We start from the raw sequence: 13865 nt of genomic DNA on the forward strand, positions 1-13865 counted from the left end.
AGCACCCAACTGAGGCTGGATTTAGTAAATGTAGCACCAAGGTTCAATTTCTTCACCAAACCCCACGTTTGTCTCCAGGCTGCCTGACAGTTCAGTTTAAATCACAACAATCTTTAATTTAATAATGAAATGATCTAAGGAAGTTGGGGAGAAAAATAAGCAGGTCTAGGACCTACTAGAAGTGTCGGCCCAGCACTTATTAATCAACTTGGCAGCAAGCCTGACCCAGCCAGGCTGGCAGCGGATAAACTGAGGAGCCTCAGGACATTGCATGGGGTGACCTGTGTCCCGATGGCTGGCTCCACTGGCTGTGGCACCTGGTCAATGCAGGTGAGGCAGGGCCTCTGCTCGGTCATGAGGCTCAGCTCATTTTGTATTTCAGAAAGGCAGCCAAGTGGGAAAGGAAGCAGCAAGTGGAAAAGTTGGCACTGGGATTATTCTGTCTCTCTGACATACACAGTTGGGCAGGAGTCTTTATTGTTTAAAAGCAAAGCAGAATTATCTCATTTGGGGACTACTTAAAAAGGTTGTAAAATGTTGATTTGGAAGACATTGTTGAAATCATGTCTCAGAAAGAAGGAAAAGGTTTAGGATGAATTCCTTTAAGGATGATGTTTTCTGGGGCAGGAGGGAGAACCTGAGAGCAAGGATCTAGGAAAGGGTTTCTCAACCTTGGCACTACTGACACTTTGTATTGGATAATTCCTTGTTGTGGGAGGCTGTCCTATGTAGTGTGGGATGTGTGGCCGCATCCCTGACTGCTACTCACTAGATGCCAGTAGCACTCCCCCAAGTTGTAGCAACCAAAAATGTCTCCGTATGTTGTCACATGTCATCTGGGGGACAAATTTCCCCTGGTTGAAAACCACTGACCTGGGAGGATAGTCCCCTGACATTAAGAAGGGCCACAGCTAAGCACTGCTAGTTTTTTGAGAGGAGGTTCTGATCTACTACTAACCACTACATGCTGCTTCCCTCTATAGTAGCAGTGTGCAGAGTTTGTAAACCCAGGAAGATTGTCTGGAAGATTAGACTACTGAGCATCTTTGTCTCAAGAAGAGTTATCATTTCAGATTTCCCAATGGAAGGGATTTAACCATCAGATCAATGATTGCCTGGGTAACCTTTAGACCTATCCAGAGATTCTAAACCTGCTTACCCATAAGTCACCCAGAAGGTCTTTGAGACCCAAGACCAAATTAGATCAGAATCTGTTCAGTATTTTTTAAATGCTCTTCTAATGGGGCAGCTACAGTTTAAGAATTGGCACACCCAGCCAGAGATTCTGTGATTCTCATACTGCTGAACCAAGCATCATGTTCAGAAAAGTCCACTAAGTCAACCAATCAACCAATTAGTCAGTCAACTAAATTGTGGTACTTTGGCCAGATGTGGCAGTAACATGCCAGCTACCAAACAGCAAGAATGTTTAAATAATATAAGGATTTATACACCTAAGAAAAAAGAGCAAGAACAGAGAACTCCCTTCAGACGTAACTTGAGTCGATCTTCTGCACGACATATCATAGTGAAATTGGCAAAATACAAGGATAAAGAGAAAATTCTGAAAGCAGCAAGGGGTAAACGTGCCCTAACATATAAAGGGAGACCTATAAGACTCGTGATGGATCTCTCTTTTGAAACTTGGCAGGCCAGAAAGGATTGGCACGAGATCTTTAATGTGCTGAACAGAAAAAATATGCAGCCGAGAATCCTTTATCCAGCAAGTCTGTCATTTAGAATAGAAGGAGAGATAAAGGTCTTCCCAAACAAACAAAAACTGAAGGAATTTGTCACCACTAAACCAGCCCTACAAGAGATCCTAAGGGGGATCCTGTGAGAAAAAGTACCAGAGACATCGCTACAAGCATAAAACATACAGACATGACAATGACTCTAAACCCATATCTTTCTATAATAACACTGAATGTAAATGGATTAAATGCACCAACCAAAAGACATAGGGTGTCAGAATGGATAAAAAAACAAGACCCATCTATTTGCTATCCACAAGAGACTCATTTTATTTATTTTTTTATTTAAAAAAAAATTTTTTTTTTTACATTTATTTATTTTTGAGACAGAGAGGGACAGAGCATGAACAGGGGAGGGTCAGAGAGAGAGGGAGACACAGAATCTGAAACAGGCTCCAGGTTCTGAGCTGTCAGCACAGAGCCTGATGCGGGGCTCGAACTCACAGACTGTGAGATCATGACCTGAGCCGAAGTCAGTCGCCCAACCCACTGAGCCACCCAGGCGCCCCAAGAGACTCATTTTAGATCCGAGGACACCTTTAGATTGAGAGTGAGGGGATGGAGAACTATTTATCATGCTACTGGAAGCCAAAAGAAAGAGATGTAACAAGAGATGAAGAAGGGCATTATATAATAATTACAGGGTCTATCCATCAGGAAGAGCTAACAATTATAAATGTCTATGCGCCGAATACCGGAGCCCCCAAATATATAAAACAATTACTCATAAACATAAGCAACCTTATTGATAAGAATGTGATAATTGCAGGGGACTTTAACACTCCACTTACAGAAATGGATAGATCATCTAGACACATGGTCAATAAAGAAACAAGGGCCCTGAATGACACATTGGATCAGATGGACTTGACAGATATATTTAGAACTCTGCATCCCAAAGAAACAGAATATACTTTCTTCTCGAGTGCACATGGAACATTCTCCAAGATAGATCATATACTGGGTTACAAAACAGCCCTTCATAAGTATACAAGAATTGAAATTATACCATGCATACTTTCAGATCACAATGCGATGAAGCTTGAAATCAACCACACGAAAAAGTCTGGAAAACCTCCAAAAGCATGGAGGTTAAAGAACACCTTACTAAAGAATGAGTGGGTCAACCAGGCAATTAGAGAAGAAATTAAAAAATATATGGAAACAAACGAAAATGAAAATACAACAATCCAAACGCTTTGGGACGCAGCGAAGGCAGTCCTGAGAGGAAAATACATTGCAATCCGGGCCTATCTCAAGAAACAAGAAAAATCCCAAATACAAAATCTAACAGCACGCCTAAAGGAAATAGAAGCAGAACAGCAAAGACAGCCTAAACCAAGCAGAAGAAGAGAAATAATAAAGATCAGAGCAGAAATAAACAATATAGAATCTAAAAAAACTGTAGAGCAGATCAACGAAATCAAGAGTTGGTTTTTTGAAAAAATAAACAAGATTGACAAATCTCTAGCCAGGCTTCTCAAAAAGAAAAGGGAGATGACTCAAATAGATAAAATCATGAATGAAAATGGAATTATTACAACCAATCCCTCAGAGATACAAACAATTATCAGGGAATACTATGAAAAATTATATGCCAACAAATTGGACAACCTGGAAGAAATGGACAAATTCCTAAACACCCACACTTTTCCAAAACTCAATCAGGAGGAAATAGAAAGCTTGAACAGACCCATAACCAGCAAAGAAATTGAATCGGTTATCAAAAATCTCCCAACAAATAAGAGTCCAGGACCAGATGGCTTCCCAGGGGAGTTCTACCAGACGTTTAAAGTAGAGAAGGGGCGCCTGGGTGGCGCAGTCGGTTAAGCGTCCGACTTCAGCCAGGTCACGATCTCGCGGTCCGTGAGTTCGAGCCCCGCGTCAGGCTCTGGGCTGATGGCTCAGAGCCTGGAGCCTGTTTCCGATTCTGTGTCTCCCTCTCTCTCTGCCCCTTCCCCGTTCATGCTCTGTCTCTCTCTGTCCCAAAAATAAATAAACGTTGAAAAAAAATTTTTTTTAAAGTAGAGATAATACCTATTCTTCTCAAGCTGTTCCAGAAATACAAAGGGAAGGAAAACTTCCAGACTCATTCTATGAAGCCAGTATTACTTTGATTCCTAAACCAGACAGAGACCCAGTAAAAAAAGAGAACTACAGGCCAATATCCCTGATGAATATGGATGCAAAAATTCTCAATAAGATACTAGCAAATCAAATTCAACAGCATATAAAAAGAATTATTCACCATGATCAAGTGGGATTCACTCCTGGGATGCAGGGCTGGTTCAACATTCGCAAATCAATCAACGTGATACATCACATTAATAAAAGAAAAGATAAGAACCATATGATCCTGTCAATCGATGCAGAAAAGGCCTTTGACAAAATTCAGCACCCTTTCTTAATAAAAACCCTTGAGAAAGTCGGGATAGAAGGAACATACTTAAAGATCATAAAAGCCATTTATGAAAAGCCCACAGCTAACATCATCCTCAATGGGGAAAAACTGAGAGTTTTTTCCCTGAGATCAGGAACACGACAGGGATGCCCACTCTCACCACTGTTGTTTAACATAGTGTTGGAAGTTCTAGCATCAGCAATCAGACAACAAAAGGAAATCAAAGGCATCAAAATTGGCAAAGATGAAGTCAAGCTTTCGCTTTTTGCAGATGACATGATATTATACACGGAAAATCCGATAGACTCCACCAAAAGTCTGCTAGAACTGATACATGAATTCAGCAAAGTTGCAGGATACAAAATCAATGTACAGAAATCAGTTGCATTCTTATACACTAACAATGAAGCAACAGAAAGACAAATAAAGAAACTGATCCCATTCACAATTGCACCAAGAAGCATAAAATACCTAGGAATAAACCTAACCAAAGATGTAAAAGATCTGTATGCTGAAAACTATAGAAAGCTTATGAAGGTAATTGAAGAAGATATAAAGAAATGGAAAGACATTCCCTGCTTATGGATTGGAAGAATAAATATTGTCAAAATGTCAATACTACCCAAAGCTATCTACCATTCAATGCAATCCCGATAAAAATTGCACCAGCATTCTTCTCGAAACTAGAACAAGCAATTCTAAAATTCATATGGAACCACAAAAGGCCCGGAATAGCCAAAGTAATTTTGAAGAAGAAGACCAAAGCAGGAGGCATCACAATCCCAGACTTTAGCCTCTACTACAAAGCTGTCATCATCAAGACAGCATGGTATTGGCACAAAAACAGACACATAGACCAATGGAATAGAATAGAAACCCCAGAACTAGACCCACAAACGTATGGCCAACTCATCTTTGACAAAGCAGGAAAGAACATCCAACGGAAAAAAGTCTCTTTAACAAATGGTGCTGGGAGAACTGAACAGCAACATGCAGAAGGTTGAAACTAGACCACTTTCTCACACCATTCACAAAAATAAACTCAAAATGGGGGCGCCTGGGTGGCGCAGTCGGTTAAGCGTCCAACTTCAGCCAGGTCACGATCTCGCGGTCCGTGAGTTCGAGCCCCGCGTCAGGCTCTGGGCTGATGGCTCAGAGCCTGGAGCCTGTTTCCGATTCTGTGTCTCCCTCTCTCTCTGCCCCTCCCCCGTTCATGCTCTGTCTCTCTCTGTCCCAAAAATAAATAAACGTTGAAAAAAAAAAATTAAAAAAAAAAACCCACAAAACTCAAAATGGATAAAGGACCTGAATGTGAGACAGGAAACCATCAAAACCCTAGAGGAAAAAGCAGGAAAAGACCTCTCTGACCTCAGCTGTAGCAATCTCTTACTCGACACATCCCCAAAGGTAAGGGAATTAAAAGCAAAAATGAATTACTGGGACCTTATGAAGATTAAAAGCTTCTGCACAGCAAAGGAAACAACCAACAAAACTAAAAGGCAACCAACGGAATGGGAAAAGATATTTGGAAATGACATATCAGATAAAGGGCTAGTATCCAAAATCTATAAAGAGCTCACCAAACTCCACACCCGAAAAACAAATAACCCAGTGAAGAAATGGGCAGAAAACATGAATAGACACTTCTCTAAAGAAGACATCCGGATGGCCAACAGGCACATGAAAAGATGCTCAACGTCGCTCCTTATCAGGGAAATACAAATCAAAACCACACTCAGATATCACCTCACGCCAGTCAGAGTGGCCAAAATGAACAACTCAGGAGACTATAGATGCTGGCGAGGATGTGGAGAAACGGGAACCCTCTTGCACTGTTGGTGGGAATGCAAACTGGTGCAGGCACTCTGGAAAACAGTGTGGAGGTTCCTCAGAAAATTAAAAATAGACCTACCCTATGACCCAGCAATAGCACTGCTAAGAATTTACCCAAGGGATACAGGAGTACTGATGCATAGGGGCACTTGTACCCCAATGTTTATAACAGCACTCTCAACAATAGCCAAATTATGGAAAGAGCCTAAATGTCCATCAACTGATGAATGGATAAAGAAATTGTGGTTTATATACACAATGGAGTACTACATGGCAATGAGAAAGAATGAACTATGGCCCTTTGTAGCAACGTGGATGGAATTGGAGAGTGTGATGCTAAGTGAAATAAGCCATACAGAGAAAGACAGATACCATATGGTTTCACTCTTATGTGGACCCTGAGAAACTTAACAGAAACCCATGGGGGAGGGGAACGGGGGAAAAAAAAAAAGAGGTTAGAGTGGGAGACAGCCAAAGCATAAGAGACTCTTAAAAACTGAGAACAAACTGAGGGTTTATGGGGGGTGGGAGGGAGGGGAGGGTTGGGGATGGGTATTGAGGAGGGCACCTTTTGGGATGAGCACTGGGTGTTGTATGGAAACCAATTTGACAATAAATTTCATATATTGAAAAATAAATAAATAAATAAATAAATAAATAAACGTTAAAAAAAAGAAAAAAGAGCAAGAGAAATACATAAGAGAAAAAAGGAGAAAGAAAGAAAGAAAGAAAGAAAGAAAGAAAGAAAGAAAGAAAAGAAAGAAAGAAAAAAGAAGGGAAGAGAAAGGAGAGAGAGAAGAAATTCCAGTAATAGGAGAACTGTCTGATTCGTTGCACTGAAACAACACCTTTGCAGATCTTACTGAAATTGAAATACCTGTTGTGGGTAGAAATAAAATCCTGACCCCTAAAGAAGAGGTTTGTCTTTTGTGAGTGGGAAAAACTGAACCAGAGAGGTTGAGAAGTTGGTTGGGTGGTTTGTGCTGGTCAGTTTTTCAGTTTTCTGTAGCATATCAGCTCTCAAGTCATGAGGAGAGAGCTGGGGGAGGCAGGTGTAAAGGCACCTGTATGATGATGTGTGGAGCATGGCTTCAACAGGACCCACATACTAGATGAAGAACTACTTCCTTGATACTACCTTGAAGGACCTTCTCTAATGCACAAAATAATACCCTTCAAATGATAGAGATGGTATGGGAAAGAAGTAATTTATCTGCTGAGTCTGATGGCAGTAGATTGCACAGGGTCTATATTCAATGTATTATGAAGGATAATAAAAGCTCAAGCTGGTTCTGATAAACCCAGTGCCAACAAGAAGAAGATTTTGATCTTCAGGCTAAAGATTTGTGTCAGGAGCTTCAGTACAATATGTTGTTGAATGCAAGAAGGGAGATTTGGGGAGAGGATAAACGGGAAGAACCCATGAAGTGGAGGGTAGAAATATCTCTTGCTAAAGCTAGATGTTGAGCTTAATTTCATGGTGTGGAAAAATAACCCACTGATCCAAGGCCAGCCCAAGGGGGCTGTGCATTGGGCTGAGCCAGCGAGGAGACCTGGATCCTGCTACTGCCTCTGTTTCCATTTATTCTGTGGCCTCAGTCAAGTAACTTTCTCTTTCTGGATTTTGTATCTCTTCTTGCATATAACAGTGGGGTGCTAGAGGAAACTATAATTCCAGAATTCTCTTCAGAGAGGAGCTTCTGAAAGTGATAAAGAGTGCTTGTTAATTGATTTAGTCCCATAAATTTTTTAACAATTTTATTCTACTATATATTATTGCTAAATAACCCCCCCCCCCAGAATTTAAACTTTTCAAAAACAGTGAAAATCAATTATAATACCCAATGCAATGCCTTGACTATAGAAGATATTAATAAATTTCTGTTGAATGATTGAATCTATGAATAAATAAATATAAGGCACTAAGAACATTGCCAAAATGTCAAAGAATAAGACTAAAGCAAATTTGTAAGATTACTTGGGTCAAATGACATTCAGGCAATAGTTAGTAAATTGGCAAACATTTCTAAAAGTCCAAAGATGTTTTTCTAGAATGTAAGTCAATTTTTATATGTGTGAGAAATCCTCAGTTCTTCCATATCCTTTCTGATTTTCTGTCTAGTTGTTCTGTCAATTGTTGAGAAAGAGATGTGGAAGCTTATAACTATAATTGTGAATTTATCCATTTCTCCTTTCAGTTCTAACATTGCTCCACATATTTTGTACTGTATTCTCCAAATTCCATTGGAAAATAAACTTTTACTTACTAGAAATGAGATGGTTAGAAATAATTTGAAAAGCATCTTAAGGGAATTAAAAATTTAGAATTAGACATTAAAAAATGGATGCCTTTTAAGTTTATTTACTTTGAGAAAGAGAGAGAGAGAAACAGAAAGAGAGAGAGCATGAGTGAGGGAGGGGTAGAGAGAGAGAATCCCAAGCAGTCTCAGCACTGTCAGCACAGAGCCTGATGTGGTGCTTGATCTCACGACTGTGAGATCATGACCTGAACTGAAATCAAGAGTCAGATACTTAACCGACTGAGTGACTAAGCACCCCCGAATTAAATATTTTTTAAGGTCACCAAAGGAGAAAAACAGAGAATTAGTGGCAACATTTAGTGATCAAAATTTGAAATGCATACTCAAGAATGAAAAGAAAATTAGAGAATTGGCCTCAATGTTTCCAGAGTCAGAAGATCGGGAGTTGGACTGGATTAGAATGTCTGAATATCACTTTCAACACTAAGATTCTTTTATTTACTGAAATTTCCTCCAAAATTGCCTGGGACTCAATTAGATTGGATGAGTTAGATACTCTCAACAACAATGGCTGACTAGAGGTAGACATATCTTTAGAAGTCTATACCGTCTATCCAAGAATTTTGGAGTAACTTGTAGATACAGAGTGATCACAGTGTATAAGCAATTATTACCAGTAGGTATGGGCTAGGAGAGGCCCGGGCTATTACTCTACAGTGAGTTTTAGTCCAGACTAGGGAAGGTGTGTGTATTTGTGTGTGGGGTAAATAAAATAAAACAGTGGCTCACTGAATTCTTCAGCAAATCTAGTAATTTAAGAGAAAAGCCAACATGATTTATGTGGAGAAAAATCAGGCTTTGAATGGCCCACTGGAGTTCTCTGAGATAATAGGCAAGAGCTCAGGTAAGGAGGATTCAAGTCACTATACTTTATTTAGACTTTCCAAAGTCTTTTGTGAAGCCACAAAAATGATGAGACTTCATGAGATTTGACTGACATTTTTTCATAAATAGAAACCTGGATTCCCATTTGACCTTGCCCTTGAGTGTAAAACTAAGAGCATTATATCCATTACTCAGCACCTCATGTAGAGCAGGAAACATAGTAGTCACTCAATTAATATTTGTTGGATGACATTTAATTCTCACAACAACCTTCTGAGACACCTATGATTGTCATCTCTATTTTAGAAATGAAAGAATTGGTGGTTTAGAGAATTTTTCTCTGCTAAGAATGGATACCAACATTCTCTCAGTCTCTCTTAGTAACCTATACCCTGAGCCCTTTAATCTCAGCCTATCTTGATTTGCTTCCCAAACTATTCGTGCTCTGCTTGGCTCCTGAACTCAGGGTTTGCCTTCCTTTAATGGTCTTAGACTTGGTCTTCCAATCTCACCCTTATTTACTGCTCCTTCAGTGCTAAGTTGCCCTGGGCCAATCTGACTCCTGGGACCCAAAACTTGCTAAGGTCCTGTGGTGTCAGTATTATTGTTCAAGCCCCTTATATTAATTCAATCAAATGACTGATTGGACCTCTCTGTGTGTCAGGTTTTATGCTAGGTGTGGAGATAAACATGACAGTCTCTGCCCTTAGGGAATCTATTACAGAAGACCCTGAAAGTGTGGGCACTTTCTGATAGGAAAATAAGGAAATAGGTAAGTAGAAATGACTTTGGAAGAGAAATATAAACAGGAATGTTCACTCAAAGATGTTTCCTGACACAGAGTCTATTTAACATTCTTATACATGGGAAATAAAAGATATGCACAATGAAATAATCTGGTTTTCAGAAAGCTCCAACATCTTTCCAAGGAGTGAAATGTAAGCTGATGCAGATGTACTCTAAAAAGAGCCAGCAAGTTGTCCCAAAGGGCTGAAGGGAGCGAAGTGCACTGTAATATTGGTAAACACAAGTAAGTGAATTTAGGAAAATGCAATCTAGTCTGTTTATAGGATGATGGGATCTGAACTATCAGGGAGTCAAGTCAATAAATGCTTGTGATTCTACTATTTGGAATAAGGCATGTGCTGAACACTTCAGGTCATATGAAGATGATGGAGACATAGATCCTATTCTCAAATACTCTGGGAAATATTGGAAGGGATAAATGAAGGAAGTGGTATTTAAGATGAGTCTTAAATTATGAGTGGGATTTGGATGAGTGAATATTTGTGAGGGAAAAAGAAAATTCCAGGTAGATGAAAGAGCATAAAGCACTACGGAAGAAAAACTTAGGGTATTGCCCTGAAATGGCAGACGTTCCAATATGGCCGGTATGTAGGGGATATTAAAGAAAGTGGAGGATTTGAAAGATATGATAGTAAATTAGGGCTCTTAACTGCCTATCTTGGAAGCCTGTACAGGAAGAAAAGAGGGAAGACAACTGTTTTCGGCTCGGGACATTGAGGAGATGAGGATTGTACTTAGCCATAATGATTATAATAGAAAAAATGGAAACACTCTATCTGACAATAGAGGAATTATCTTATAAACATACATTGGATTATGATGCCACATTAAAAATTATCTAGGGGTACCTGGGTGGCTCAGTCAGTTAAGCGTCCAACTAAGGTCAGTTAAGTTCAGGTCATGATCTCATGGTTTGTGAGTTCGAGCCCCGCGTCGGGCTCTGTGCTGACAGCTCAGAGCCTGCAGCCTGCTTCAGATTCTGTGTCTCTCTCTGTCTCTGCCCCTCCCCGGCTTGTGCTCTGTCGTCTTTCTCTCAAAGATAAATAAATATTAAAAAACAAAATAAAAAAAAATTATCTATACTTGGGGCAGCTCAGTTGGTTGAGCTTCTGACTTGGGCTCAGGTCATGATCTCATAGTTCATGGGTTTGAGCCCTGTCTGCATCAGGCTCTGTGCATGCAGCACGAAGCCTTCTTTGGATCCTCTGTGCCCCTCTCTCTTTGCACCTCCCATGCTCACACTCTCTTTCTCTCTCTCTCTCTCAATAAATAAATAAATAATTTCAAAAAATTATCTATACTCAAGGAGTTTAAAAAGACATGGGAAAAGGCACAAAATATGTTTAAATTAAAAAAACACAATGTTAAACTGTATTACAGCATGATTTCATTATAGTTAATATATATGTAGCTGATTTTTTTTTCAATTGAGGTGTAGTTGACACATGTTACATTAGTTTCAGGTGTAAAACCTAGTGGTTTGTCAAGTCTATGTGTTATGCTATGCTCGCTGCAAGTGTAGCTACCATCTGTCACCATACAACACTATTATAATACCATTGACTATGTTCCCCATGCTGTGCCTTTTATCCCTGTGACTTACTCATTTCATAATTAGGAGCCTATATCTGCTCCTCCCTTTCCCATTTTGCCCATTCCCCCACCTCTTTCCCCTCTGGCAACCATCAGTTTGTTCTCTGTATTTATGGGTCTGTTTCTGCTTTTTGTTTGTTTCTATAACTGATTTCTTTTTTTTTTTTTAATTTTTTTTTTCAGCGTTTATTTATTTTTGGGACAGAGAGAGACAGAGCATGAACGGGGGAGGGGCAGAGAGAGAGGGAGACACAGAATCAGAAACAGGCTCCAGGCTCTGAGCCATCAGCCCACAGCCTGACGCGGGGCTCGAACTCACGGACCGCGAGATCGTGACCTGGCTGAAGTCGGACGCTTAACCGACTGCGCCACCCAGGCGCCCCTATAACTGATTTCTTAAACAGCATTGATACAAGATTATTTACAGCCCTTCCTCTGCCCTTCCCTGCTCCTTTGGAAAATTGATTTGCCCATCCCCACTCCTCTCGGGTCTGGTGAACTGCAGCCTCATCATACAGATCCATCTTTCCTGGGAGTTTTCTAGGAAAGGGGGTGGAGACCTACACTGTCTGTTCTTGCTCCAGAGGCAAAAGGGAGGGGAGGAAGACCAGAGTTGTGAACCAGCGGTGGGTGGGGCTGAGGAGCTTGGGGAGAGGTGGCTGAGAGAGGACTCTGGATGGAGGGGGCTGGAGTCTAGGGAAACTGGGGAAAGGGGAGTTTACCAAGTGTTCTTGTAGGTCACATATTGGGTATCTTTTAATGCTCTCCAGAGAAGCAAATGAAGATTGGAATTATTTTCAATTACTTTTGGTTTCTGGCTGCATAGGACCCAGATCTTATTTACATATATGCACCAAAACCAAAGCAAACCAAAACAAAACAAAAACCAAACCAAAACCAAAACCAAAAAACTGAAAAGAAAGAAACCAAAACATTAGAAGTGGTTAACTCTGCATTGATGCGATTATTGGGCATTAACACTTTTATGTAGGTTTTGAATATATTAATGGGGGTGCATTATTGTTTAAAATATATAATATAACATATATGATATAAGTAGTTTCAATCGAGTGGTCTGGGCAGGCTGAACTGCAAAGGGTTAAGGAGTGAGTGGGGGTGATAAAGTGCAAGAAATATGGTGTGAATAGGAGAGACTTGGTCAAAAACTTAAAGAGGTGGGAAACCCAAGACATTTTTGCAGAGAGGGGGCTTTTAGGATGGTGAGATCTGAATAGTTTAACAAATTAAACAGCAAATACCCTGGGAGGGTATAGGTTTTGGAAACATTTTTGGTAATTTGCATGTCTTGGAGGCAAAGGAAATTTTATGGTTTGGTCTTCAATTAGCTATGAGGTGTTTATCACTTGGTCCAAATTATACTGGATGAGAACTAAGAGTTATTCCTTCAGCTGAGGCTTAACTGGCTCCAGTCTGGCTTTCCAAAAGTCCAAAGGTTAGGGCTGCAGTATTAAGAAAGATAAACTTTAAAGGACTCTGATTTTTAAAGGGGAATGTTGATTCAGGAATGCGAATTGAAATCTGCAAAATCACAGTTAAATTGGATGCAGATTTCTTTGTTAAATTCTGATATTCTCAAAGTTAGAGGAAGGTACATGATGAACAAAATTAGGTATATTTCTTATGAGAGATATTAATGGATTGGATGTGTTATGTCCACAGGTTGAATCTAAGTACACTCAAAAAAAGTTTGCATTAATTGTTAGACAATTGATTAAATAGATACTAAGGGAAAATAAAGGTTTGAGGAACATCGTCCTCAATCTTCCTGGGTAGGTATCAAAAATGACAGTGATGATAGCATATCCCACGATGCTCTCTTGGAAGAAACATTAGGTAATTCTTAAGTCTTCAAATTCCCAGAGATGACTAATGTGGGGAGTTGGTGAAGCTGATGAATTATTTATTTTGGTCTGTGACAGGTGAAGACATACCTACAATACAGACTTAAATGGGAAAGGACTGTCAGATGGGTACCTAATTATAATTGTCTCAGACTTTCTTTATGAGTCTAGTGTCCATATTTGGAAGAGGTTATAAGACGGGAAAAGTGATGAATGCAGATTGCTGTGGTTATTAATGAAGCGTAATTGGAAAGAGATATTAACTTGTCAAGAAGGTGTAAATGAAAAGACAAAAAGATCGATGCAGCATGAACAGCTAGGATGTGTGTATCAGGGCAAAGGAAGTAGGATGGCAGGGGAGGTAAGTCATGAACAAGAGGATGATAAACCACTACCTTCATGGAGCTGGTGCTCAGAGAGGCACTGGTGAGTTCTGGGGCACAGCTGTCCCACCGTGTGTGAGCACAGG

The 13865-nt window shown here is 40.0% G+C and overlaps 1 protein-coding gene across 1 annotated transcript in view; it reads right to left on the minus strand.

Annotated features, from left to right (window-relative positions):
- Positions 1–13865, minus strand: part of HGD (homogentisate 1,2-dioxygenase) — a 49024-nt gene that overhangs the window by 21009 nt on the left and 14150 nt on the right. The window lies entirely within an intron of this gene.

The sequence above is a fragment of the Leopardus geoffroyi genome, chromosome C2, assembly GCF_018350155.1.
Source record: "Leopardus geoffroyi isolate Oge1 chromosome C2, O.geoffroyi_Oge1_pat1.0, whole genome shotgun sequence".
Lineage (NCBI taxonomy): Eukaryota > Metazoa > Chordata > Mammalia > Carnivora > Felidae > Leopardus > Leopardus geoffroyi.